Consider the following 10,715-nt stretch of genomic DNA (forward strand, 5'->3'; position numbering starts at 1 on the left):
GTAGACTCAGAATTTTTCGTATTGATCATTTGATCACTTGAATATTGCTTTGAAGCTAATAGTTTGTGTGAGACGGCTATTGTCGTCATCCGAGAATGTTTCAATGGTTTAAATGAAAGTTTAGAACAATTGGATATAAGCACAGTATGCGTACTTGCATATGTGTAATCCAAGTGCGGGAACCATGGTATGCATACCCGTATGCGTACTGCTTGGTTTAGTGAAATTCCGGGAACCTTGTACGCATATCGATAAGTGTACTGGTGTGAGTTTCAAGTTCCGGGACTTGACTGAGTTTGGTGGTATGCGTACCCGTTCGCATACTGGCGAACCCAAACTTATTCCGGCCACTAAGGTATGCGTACCCGTTTGCATACTTGAGTGGGTTATGTTCTAAAATCGGTTTGTTCATGAACTAATACATTTATATATTAAGGAATGAAATCTTTTGGAAACTGTGGCTATAATGTACATGACTTGATTCCAGTGAATCAAAATCGATTTTGCTTCAATTGTGTCTTGTATACTTCTATGAGAATATAAACAATTTAAAAACTCTAGATCTAGTTTCATTTGAGTCATTTGAACTAGTTATGGTTAAGATGAATATGGTTGATATGAACGTGTTCATATGCCTAACTTCGGTAAAATATTGTTGAGACGAAAAAGATGTACACGTTTAGGTAGGGTTACTCATATCTAAATGAAGTCACTTTTCATTTGTTTGTAACAAGCTAAGTTCGATCTAACGGTTGAAAGATATTAGCTTGAGTCTAATCAGGTTTTCATCTAACAGTGAATATTGAATGCTTTGTTACCAAGGTAACATTGATTGTAAACCCTGATTTGAAGACTATATAAGGGAGAACTCTAGCAAATGGGAAACCTAATCCCCACACCTCTTGTGTGATAGTAGTTGCGATTAGAGTCGATTCTCCTTTAACCTTAGGTTTTTCCAAAACCATGTAGGTTAACGACTTGAAGACTTCATTGGGATTGTGAAGCCAGCCCAACTATTTTTTTTGTAGTTGCATGTTCTGATCTTTATGTTTTCTATCGTGATTGAGTACTATCTTCTCTAAGATTTGCTCGAGATTTTAATCTCCGATAGGCAAGATAAAAACTAGTCATAAACATCTTCGTGTCATCGTTTGTGATTCCACGATATCTTGTTTCTCTACCATACGATTAAGATTATTGTAAGGTGATTGATATTTCTAGGTTGTTCTTCGGAAATATAAGTCTGTTATATCAATTGGTTCCTGTTCACCTTGATTTATCAAAAGACGGAACAAAACTCATAGGTTTATCCGTGGGAGATAAATTTATCTATTCAATAGACTTTTCTGTGTGAGATATATTGGTTTATCAAGTTTTCGACTTTGGGTCGTAGCAACTCTTAGTTGTGGGTGAGATCAGCTAAGGGAATCAAGTGCGTAGGGTCTTGCTGGGATTCAAAGACGTAAGGAGCGCAACTGTACCTTGATCAATGTGAAATTGGTTAGGGCTCAACTACATTTTAGTACGAAGTTAACTTGGTGTAGGATAGTGTTTTTAGCGGCTTAATACAGTGTGGTGTTCAAATTTGGACTAGGTCTCGGGTTTTTCTGCATTTGCGATTTCATCGTTAACAAAACTTATGGTGTTTGTGTTATTTCTTTTCCGCATTATATTTGTTTATACAATTGAAATATCACAGGTTGTGCGTAAGTTCAATCAATTGTGAATCCAACCTTTGGTTGTTGATTAATTTGATTGACACATGGATATTGGTTTTTGATACCGTCCAAGTTCTTTGATATACTTTTCTTAAGATTGAGTCTGACTGTCTAATTGATTCTCTTGAAAGTATATTGGAGTTAGTCCATACAGTTTCTAAGCGAAATATTGGGTGTGGTTGTTAGACCATTGCTTTTTCAATCCTTGGTTGTTGCCAATTCAAAACACTATTAATCTTTGAAGGATCTAGTGCAATCCCCTTACTCGAGATAACATGACCGAGAAACTTAACTTCATTCAACCAAAACTCACACTTACTAAACTTTGCATAAAGCTGATTTTCACTGTAGATGGTGGATTTTCGACAAAGGGTAAAATTATAAAACCATAATCTTACATATTCTTGATCTAGCAATTAGATGAGTATTGAGACTCATGTCTCTCATTAAAACATGAAAACTCATGCCACAAGAACCTCTGACTGAGTATATTGTCTCTCAGAGCATACATGAATATGCAGTCTCTCAACCGAGGCAACGGCACATTTCATGAATACTGAGCAATTTCAGTAATCACTTTAATATATAATCGAATGATTGGACGGCTCCTAGACCGCTTGTCTGCTAGCATAGAGCAATAACGTCTTCAAGATATAACAATGTTTTCCCTAACTGTATAAAAAATAATATGACGCTTCAACAAGCTCGCTAAATTCTTGAATAATTGATACTCTCAAATGACATAGATCCATCAATTAATTATTTCTAGTCATTAGATTCATTAACTGAATCCTAGAAAATATTCTATTTTCTTCATAATATTTCATTACTTCAATTCATGGTTCTTCCCAACAGAATTCCATGGGTTAGTAATAAAATTCAACGTACGGGCATCTAAGCTACTATCGAATAATCCCCGACCAAAATGGTGCAAGTGTACTCAGCAATAATACACTAACGAGCACTTGAATGCACGAACGAGTATTCGAAAATATGAAGGAATGATGAACCTATTGAAAATAGGAAGAAAAATAATAATAATAATAAAATATTATCTAAGGCGCTAGGGGACCGGGACCACCGGCCGGCCCCACGCCTCTTTCTTTATTTTATCATATTTATTATTTTTCATTGATCTCATGAAAATCCCTTCATTTGAACAAAATTTCTTCATCTCATGAAATTCCTTGATTTCATGATATTTCCTTCACACCAAGGAAATAATATAAAATTAGGAAAGGTGCAATGGGACCGGGTTTACTAGCCGCCCGGTTATGCCTAGTTGTGGCCGGTCCCACACCTCATGATTCCTTATTATTTTATTATTATCATTTCCTTGGTCTCATGAAATTCCTTGATGTCAGGATATTTCCCTCAAATCATGAAAACAATATAAAATTAAGAAAAAACTCACGGGACCGGGCCCTAGCCGGCCGACCATGCCCTAGCCGTGACCAGTCCCACATACCCCTTATTTTATTATTATTATTATTATTGTTTCCTTCATCTCATGGAAACTCCTTCAATTCAAGGAAACTCCTTTGTTTCAACAAATTCCTTGATTTCATGATATTTCCTTCAAATCATGAAAATAATATAAAATTAGGAAAAATACCATGAGACTGGCCTCATTGGCCGGCAGGACATGCCTTAGCCATAACCGGTCCCGCACTTTATGATTCCTTATTTTATTATTATTTCCTTCATCTTATGAAGTTCCTCGGTCTCAGCGAAAACACTGATTTCTTCATATTTTCTCAAATGTTGCTCAAACGCGCATCAAAAAATATCAAAATTCTCAGGACTGAGACACAAACACTTTGATGACATGGGAATATTACTTTGACCGACCACTGTTGGCCTTTTGGATTGCAAGAATCCGGTCCCACATATTTTCATAATTTGACCTAATTTGTTCATACTAGGTTCAAACTCTTCCAAACAACTTGGAACTTCATCAAATGGTCGTCAGTTGATCCCATGACCAACCAAGGCCGGTTCCATGACCCCTTGGTCGGTCCCTCATCTCTTCATAATTAGGTTTTATCACCTAAGGCTTAGACGAGCACTATTCTAATAAATCATTAAACCAGCATTTAACCATCCTTTCACCAACTGGTCTTCAAGAGACTTTGGTATTTACTCACTCGAGCATCTGGGCGTTACATGGCCGGTCCATCATCCCATTTAGTCGGTCCCTCCTTCACTCCGTGGTTGATTTTAAATAAATCATCAATTGATCAAAATTAGGGTTTTGAATCCAAAGCTCTACAAAACATAATTCTGACCAGATTCAAACACTAATAATTTTACGTTAATACCGCGATCAACACTTTAATTATCATACTCGGTTCAGTTGCCAGTATCTTAAATTAATATTTTATTTGGTCTCGTTACCAATAATTCATCAAACGAGCAATATTTGCTCGGATGAGAAATATTTGTTCAGACTAAGGAATATTGATTCAACTATCAATATTCAACAATTCAGCAACATCTGCTCAGATGAGTAATATTTGCTCAGACTAAGGAATATTGATTCAACTATCAATATTCAACAATTCAACAAATGAGTAACATTTGCTCACCTTAACTATCAACATTTTATTCGACAATGATACCTATGTCTCAACAGACATGTTCAATTCATGAGTCCTAGAACATTTGCAAATCATGTTCAACTCAGCAATACAAAGACTCGTCGTCTCATAAATTCAACAACTGACTAAGTCTGCCTTGCAGACTCCACAATCACACGAGACATCAATCGTGTCACATGGGGGGATATCAAATAGGTTTTTGGTCTGGCAATCGACGGCACGTGTGGTCATCTACACGATGAGAATGTGAGCAAGTCGTGCAAGCAAATAGAGGAGTTAGAAAAGTAGTGGGTAGAAAATCAACCAAGTCTCTGCACGATGAGCGACTGGTTTAACACGATTTCCACTTCCCCACTCTTTGACTCCAGCAACTGTCACACTTCATGGGATCAAGGTGTGTACAATTCTTGCAATATAAATAAGTCTCTGAATCAAGATTGAAACAACAAACAATCTTTTGTCGAACAAAGAACAAGAGATTAAGATCAGCGTCTGAGCAATTACTCTCAACAGAGCAAAAATTCAATCAATCAGAACTTATCTTATTTCTTCACGCAGAATACACAACACACCTACAATCTTTGATTGCCATTTATCTCATACATTTCTCAGCTTCTCTTCTACAGATCGACCCATCCTCTCTTGTGACCGAATTGTCTCTCGAACGACCATTGTCTTTGGTTTAGGCCGAAGTCCTACAGATTGATCTCTCGAACTTAAAGCACTCCCTTCTTGCAGTGCATCTGTGTAAGGTTAGATAGTTTGCTCGGTTCAAGGAGTTTCCTCCGCACGGTCGTCTCCTCAATTCATTAAAAACCAGCGACTTGTTTTTCCCCATCTACACTCACGCAACGTTTGAAGAACATTCCACAAATGTATTTCATGGTCTTCACGAGTCTTTGAATAAATCATAATATCGTATATAAATACAATCACACATTCATTCAAATATGGCCGAAGTATCCTATGCATCAAATCCATGAATGCTGCCGGAGCGTTAGATAAACCAAAAGGCATAACAAGATATTCCTAGTGGCCTAACGTTGTCCTAAAAGCTGTTTTTGGAATGTCACCTTCCTTGATTCTCAACTGATGATACTCTGTCCTAAGGTCAATCTTAGCAAAAAAAATTTAGCATCTTTCAATTGATCGAACAAATCATCTATCTTTAGAAGTGGATACCTATTCTTAATAGTGACTTTATTCAACTCCCTATAATCAACACATAACCTAAACGTTTATCATTCTTTTTCACAAACAAAACAGAAGCTCCCCATGGAGAAAAACTAGGTTAAATAAATCATAAACTTAATAACTCTTCTAGTTCTATCTGTGACTTTAACTCTTTCTTTTCACAAGGATCCAAACAATAAGGATTGTTCGAAATTTGAGAAGTTCAAGGCAGTAAATCAATGCTAAAATATATATCCCTCTTTGGTGGTGATCCTGGCAGAACATCTGGAAAAACATCCTTAAAATCACATACAACAGGTATCGACTCCACTGTCACTGTATCTTCAGTGACACAAGCAAGCAAACCAAACCCATTTTCACCACCAACCTTTTTCAGTTTCTGAAACAGACTTTGTGGCTTTATGGAACCCACAAATCCAAACGGAGATTTACCAGGCAAATGAAATGTAACTACTTTTGCATAAAAAACCACACTAGCATGATATTTAGCTAACCAATCCATACCTAATATGACATCAAAACCACACATTTCTAACACTATCAAGTCTGCAAATAATTCTTGGTCATTAATCATCATCACACATTTCTCGCAAACTCGAAAAAGAAAAGTTTTTTCTCCCTAATGGTGTAACCAAAGCTAATATTTTGTTATTTCATACCATGTCTAACTCCAGTTCAGTTGTTATACTTAGATTAATAAATGATTTAGTAGAACCAATGTCCATCAACACATGAATTAGATGATTGAATAATTAAATTTTACTTTCAACCACTTGATCAGTCGCTGAACCATCCCCTTCTACAATTGTTTAAAACACTTGACTCTCTTCTGATGTTTCTTGATTAGAAGTTACTACTGGATCCATTGCATATACCGCTCCTTGTTGGGCTAACTCTGCTGATGGGTTCTTTCGGAAATCTCTCCTAAGATGACCCCCTTCACCGCAGGCATAACATTTGAAGGAACCCAAACTAGAACTTGTTGGTGCGGCCGGACATACTTGCTGGAAACGTACCCACCTTCCTTGAGGTCTAACCGTAGGTGGATGTGTTATAGGTGGTACTGATGTTGATCCAGTTGACCATGGTCTTATTGGTTGTCTGAAAATGTCTGATTAGGAGCTGATAACATAGGCCGCTTCGCTAGATCTTGTCTTGCTGAAAATTGTTGCGGCCTTTCTGTAACCCGTGTTGCAAGTTGATCTTCCATCTCTTTTTCATAATCAAGAGACCGATTCAAAACATCCTCATAAGTCTTGATTCGTAAACACGAAAGTTGTTTTCGCATCTCGGGATCCAATCCTCTGATAAATTTATTTGATTTAGCTTCATAAGTGGCTATCAACTCTGCTCAATATCGTGACAACCTTGTAAATTTATCACTGTAAGCGCTAACGGACATACCACCCTTCGTTAAAGACATGAACTCATAAAATTTCCTATCTCTTGCTGCATCAGGTACATACTTGTCTATAAACAAATCTTTAAACCTATTCCAAGTCATTGTTCCACCTTCCGCTTTCATTACCGCATTCCACCAATCTCGTGATGGTCCTCGAAATCTGTAAATAACCAACTTCACCCAAGTACCTCTATCATTGGATACATGTTCCAAAACATGTTCTGCATTTTGCAACCGTTCTTCCGCCTTCTCAGGATCTGGAGGGCTGCCACTTCCTATGGAGCAATCTTTAGATATTGCTGAAGTAACTGTCCAAGTTGATTCTGATTTCGTGTCGGCATAATCATATCCCCTTGGTTTGAAGTATGATTTGTACTCCCTGAGTTATGTCTTGGAGGTAAAATTCGAAGCCTTTCTTCTAATAACAGTTGGTATTGTCTCATATATGCCATAGACTTCATAAATATATCCATATTACTACTCTTAATTTGCTGACCAGATCCACCCTCCAAACTCTGACTTTCAGCATTGTCTTCCATTCTTTGTCACCGCAACAAAAGCATAAATCTTAATATCTAAACTTTACAAGACATTATAAGCACACTACTCACAAACAACAGCCAACAACCACTAATATACTCAGTATGATTTTTATTCTTGATGTCTTTTAGATTCTAGCTTTTATGAAGCGCCCTTTTACGATCTACTAATTGGCTCTGATACCAACATTGAAGCCCCCTTTTCCAAGAACAAAAATTAGGATATTCAATCCAGTACTAATATAATAACTATCTTAAGCTAAGTTTATTAAAATGATTACACAAGAGTGATCAGAACACAAAATTCTTAGCTTAGATCAAAGGACAATACAACAAGACTTTTTTCAATAGTGAAAGCTACAAGAACTTGACCAAAAGGAAACTGAACTACGTAGATGCTAGACTATCTTAAATTGAACCATTAACTTCAAGACAAGTTAAGAACATAAGCTATACATTAAAGGTTCATAATATACACAACTACCTAATTTACAAGTGTGTTGTTTGTCATTATATATAAATATAATATATATAATTTAGAAGTTAGAGTCTTACTTACAACTAAAACTCAAAAGCACCTTCAAAAAGTTACATAAACTGCACAGCCCCACCGAGACCAGCAGCGATCTCTCAAGGACACAAGTTAAGACAATCTAATCGACCCAAACATTAATCTCTCCTTCGGACGAGTCAACACCAATCACATTAAAACTTCCTGCCACTAAAAGGAGATGGAAGAGTGAGCTAAACAAGCCCAATGGACACTTACACTTCTCAAATGTAATCATCAAAGCTGAATCTCAAACAATGCAAATTTCCAGACATTGATAAACATATGACTCACTGAAATAAACAATCAAGTACTCCAAATATTAAAAGAAGATCAACGCACACATAACAATAACGTATATGGAACTAACTCCTTATTCAAACAATGTATAATATTCAATGCCAAATTCCAGCACCTAATAGGTAATATTGCGGTGTATCGCCCTAGCCACATCATAAAAGCACGAAAGAAAGTAGTTATAAATGAAGGAGCAGTATCATATATACCACAGATGGAAATTCTTATTTCCCAGAATACTCATACAGACAAACAAACATTTCAGGTCCTTTCCAAGTAAAGAAAAAGCCAAAAGAATCAACAGGGTTTTAGGCAATCAAAATCCAACAATGCATGAGTTTGTTTAAGTGCATAAATATATTTTTGTAAAAAGACATTAATAGATACAAAAGAGTAATGTAAGTTCCTACCTCAACTCACAACTCAAACCTTAACCTCCGTAGCCCGCCTATCAAATCCGAAGACACCTTAATCACACATAAGTTAAGTTAGAGAAACAGAACAACTTTGCTGAACCTGATCTACAAAGCAAAACAAACTGACTTAGCCATATAGCGGAAACAGTACAATGCCTTTCGACAATGGATACTAATATGGAATTACTAGAGAAGGCTCCAAACACTAACAGTTGAGCTAAGGATAATTCAAGATGTAAATATGTTCAACTGTTGAAGAAAATGACTGCTAAATGAGCAAAATAATCATTACTGATACGGACATAACTCATAGTGCAATAATTGAACTGGATACTTATTACCATGCTGGAATTCTCATTTAGAGGCTTATTGATTAAGGAAATAGTCCCGAATCCAGTTCAACATTTAACATGCCCAACATCAGTCCAAAACAATCCAAAACTATATAAAAAGAATTTGACATAGCATGTTTAATTCATCTTATCTAACTTTCCTCTAGAACCCAAGTTCCATGATGATTTGTAGATTCATGATATCAAATCTCTATCAAATTCTTAACACTATTACATCACAGTAATCTGAATATCCAAAATTCGATTTCAAATGAACTCCCTAGGTCACTTCAGACAGAGATTGGCAAAATTAGAGATTAATAAGGTTCGTAGAATCATAAATAAGCTATTCAGGTTAATTCGCAAAGTTGAACAATTCACAATAAGGCTGAAAGAACACCTATAGTACATAAAAATTCTGAAGTGATGCTGTGTATTTCAGTTCATCCAATCTTCATATCAAATCTAAAATTTACGGTATCATATAATATCACAATATATCTAATTCCAAACCCTAGCATAGTTCTATCCGAATCATGAACCAGCAGAAAGAAATTGTAAAAAGAATAGCTTCAAAAGAACCCTAAGATTCTCGGTGTTCCACAAATTCAAAGGATTCACTACTTACATCTATACTTCAAGTTCTAATCCTATCATGATTCAGAGCCAGGCAGAGATTAAATCAAATTCTAAAGAAACCTTAGATTCTTCATACTTGATTTGATGACAAAATTGATAACGTTTGAGTGGTTGAATCTGAATCAATGAATAAGTTATATAATTTTCAACTGTTTGAAAATATGTATAATCAAGGTTGAATCATACCTCCAATCTTCAATCAGTAAGAACATAAGAAATCCATTTCTTTCATTCTTAAATTTTTTATCGATCGACAAACTTCAGAATACCAAATACATCACTTTCAATTGCTTAGGCTCATAGAATTTTTGGGTAACAGTTTTTGACGCTCGAAGTTGGATTTTTCTTCTTCTCCTCACCCGAGTTTCTTGTCGGTTCTTTCTGGGTATTCTCTCACAATGACCAAGTATCAAAATTTCTCAGATGGATAAGCCTTAAGAGTTTTATCACAAATCATTTCGAAAATACCCCTAACAAGAATTACTAAACAAAAGCATGACATGGACTGTAGGTGTCGAAGAGAAAGTCTACCACATTTCCAGCCAAAAAAAGAAAAGTATTCTAAGTGCAACTCATCTGGCTTGTACAAACTTAATATGTTATTAAGCTAAATTGACGTCAACAAAAACTAGACATAAACACTCTAAATCGTACTTTGATTAGTCGATAATCAAAATATAATTATTGGGTTTCTACAAAACCGTAGCCCTAAAAAGCTCTCTAAACTTGTTGTTATTTCTAGAAAACAAAATATGCTCGTTACCTCTGTGGAAAATCCAATACCAACTACAATAAAAGCTTTTGCTTGATTCCTTATTCATGATATTCTTCATCCAAATAACTCCTTCTGGACTTATAAGAACCTGGATAAGTTTCTTGGTGTTTCGTGTTTGCTCATCAAATAAGATACTATGAGATTTCTTTGAAAGCAAAATAGATTTATAACCATAGTCGATGATGAAATCTTAGTTCTGCTTGTTTGTCCTTTCTTATTCAACCATCTACATATGAACCTACTGAATTTGTAG

General features: G+C 35.8%; 1 long non-coding RNA gene across 1 annotated transcript; it reads right to left on the bottom strand.

Annotated features, from left to right (window-relative positions):
* Positions 1-6,184: 6,184 nt before the first annotated feature.
* LOC113275725 lies at positions 6,185-10,442 on the bottom strand. The gene is made up of 2 exons (XR_003323740.1): positions 9,874-10,442; positions 6,185-8,767 (listed from the first exon to the last, which is right to left on the bottom strand). It is a non-coding gene; the product is annotated as an uncharacterized LOC113275725 (long non-coding RNA).
* Positions 10,443-10,715: the final 273 nt, after the last annotated feature.

Source organism: Papaver somniferum, chromosome 4 (genome assembly GCF_003573695.1).
Source record: "Papaver somniferum cultivar HN1 chromosome 4, ASM357369v1, whole genome shotgun sequence".
NCBI classification, from domain to species: Eukaryota; Viridiplantae; Streptophyta; class Magnoliopsida; order Ranunculales; family Papaveraceae; genus Papaver; species Papaver somniferum.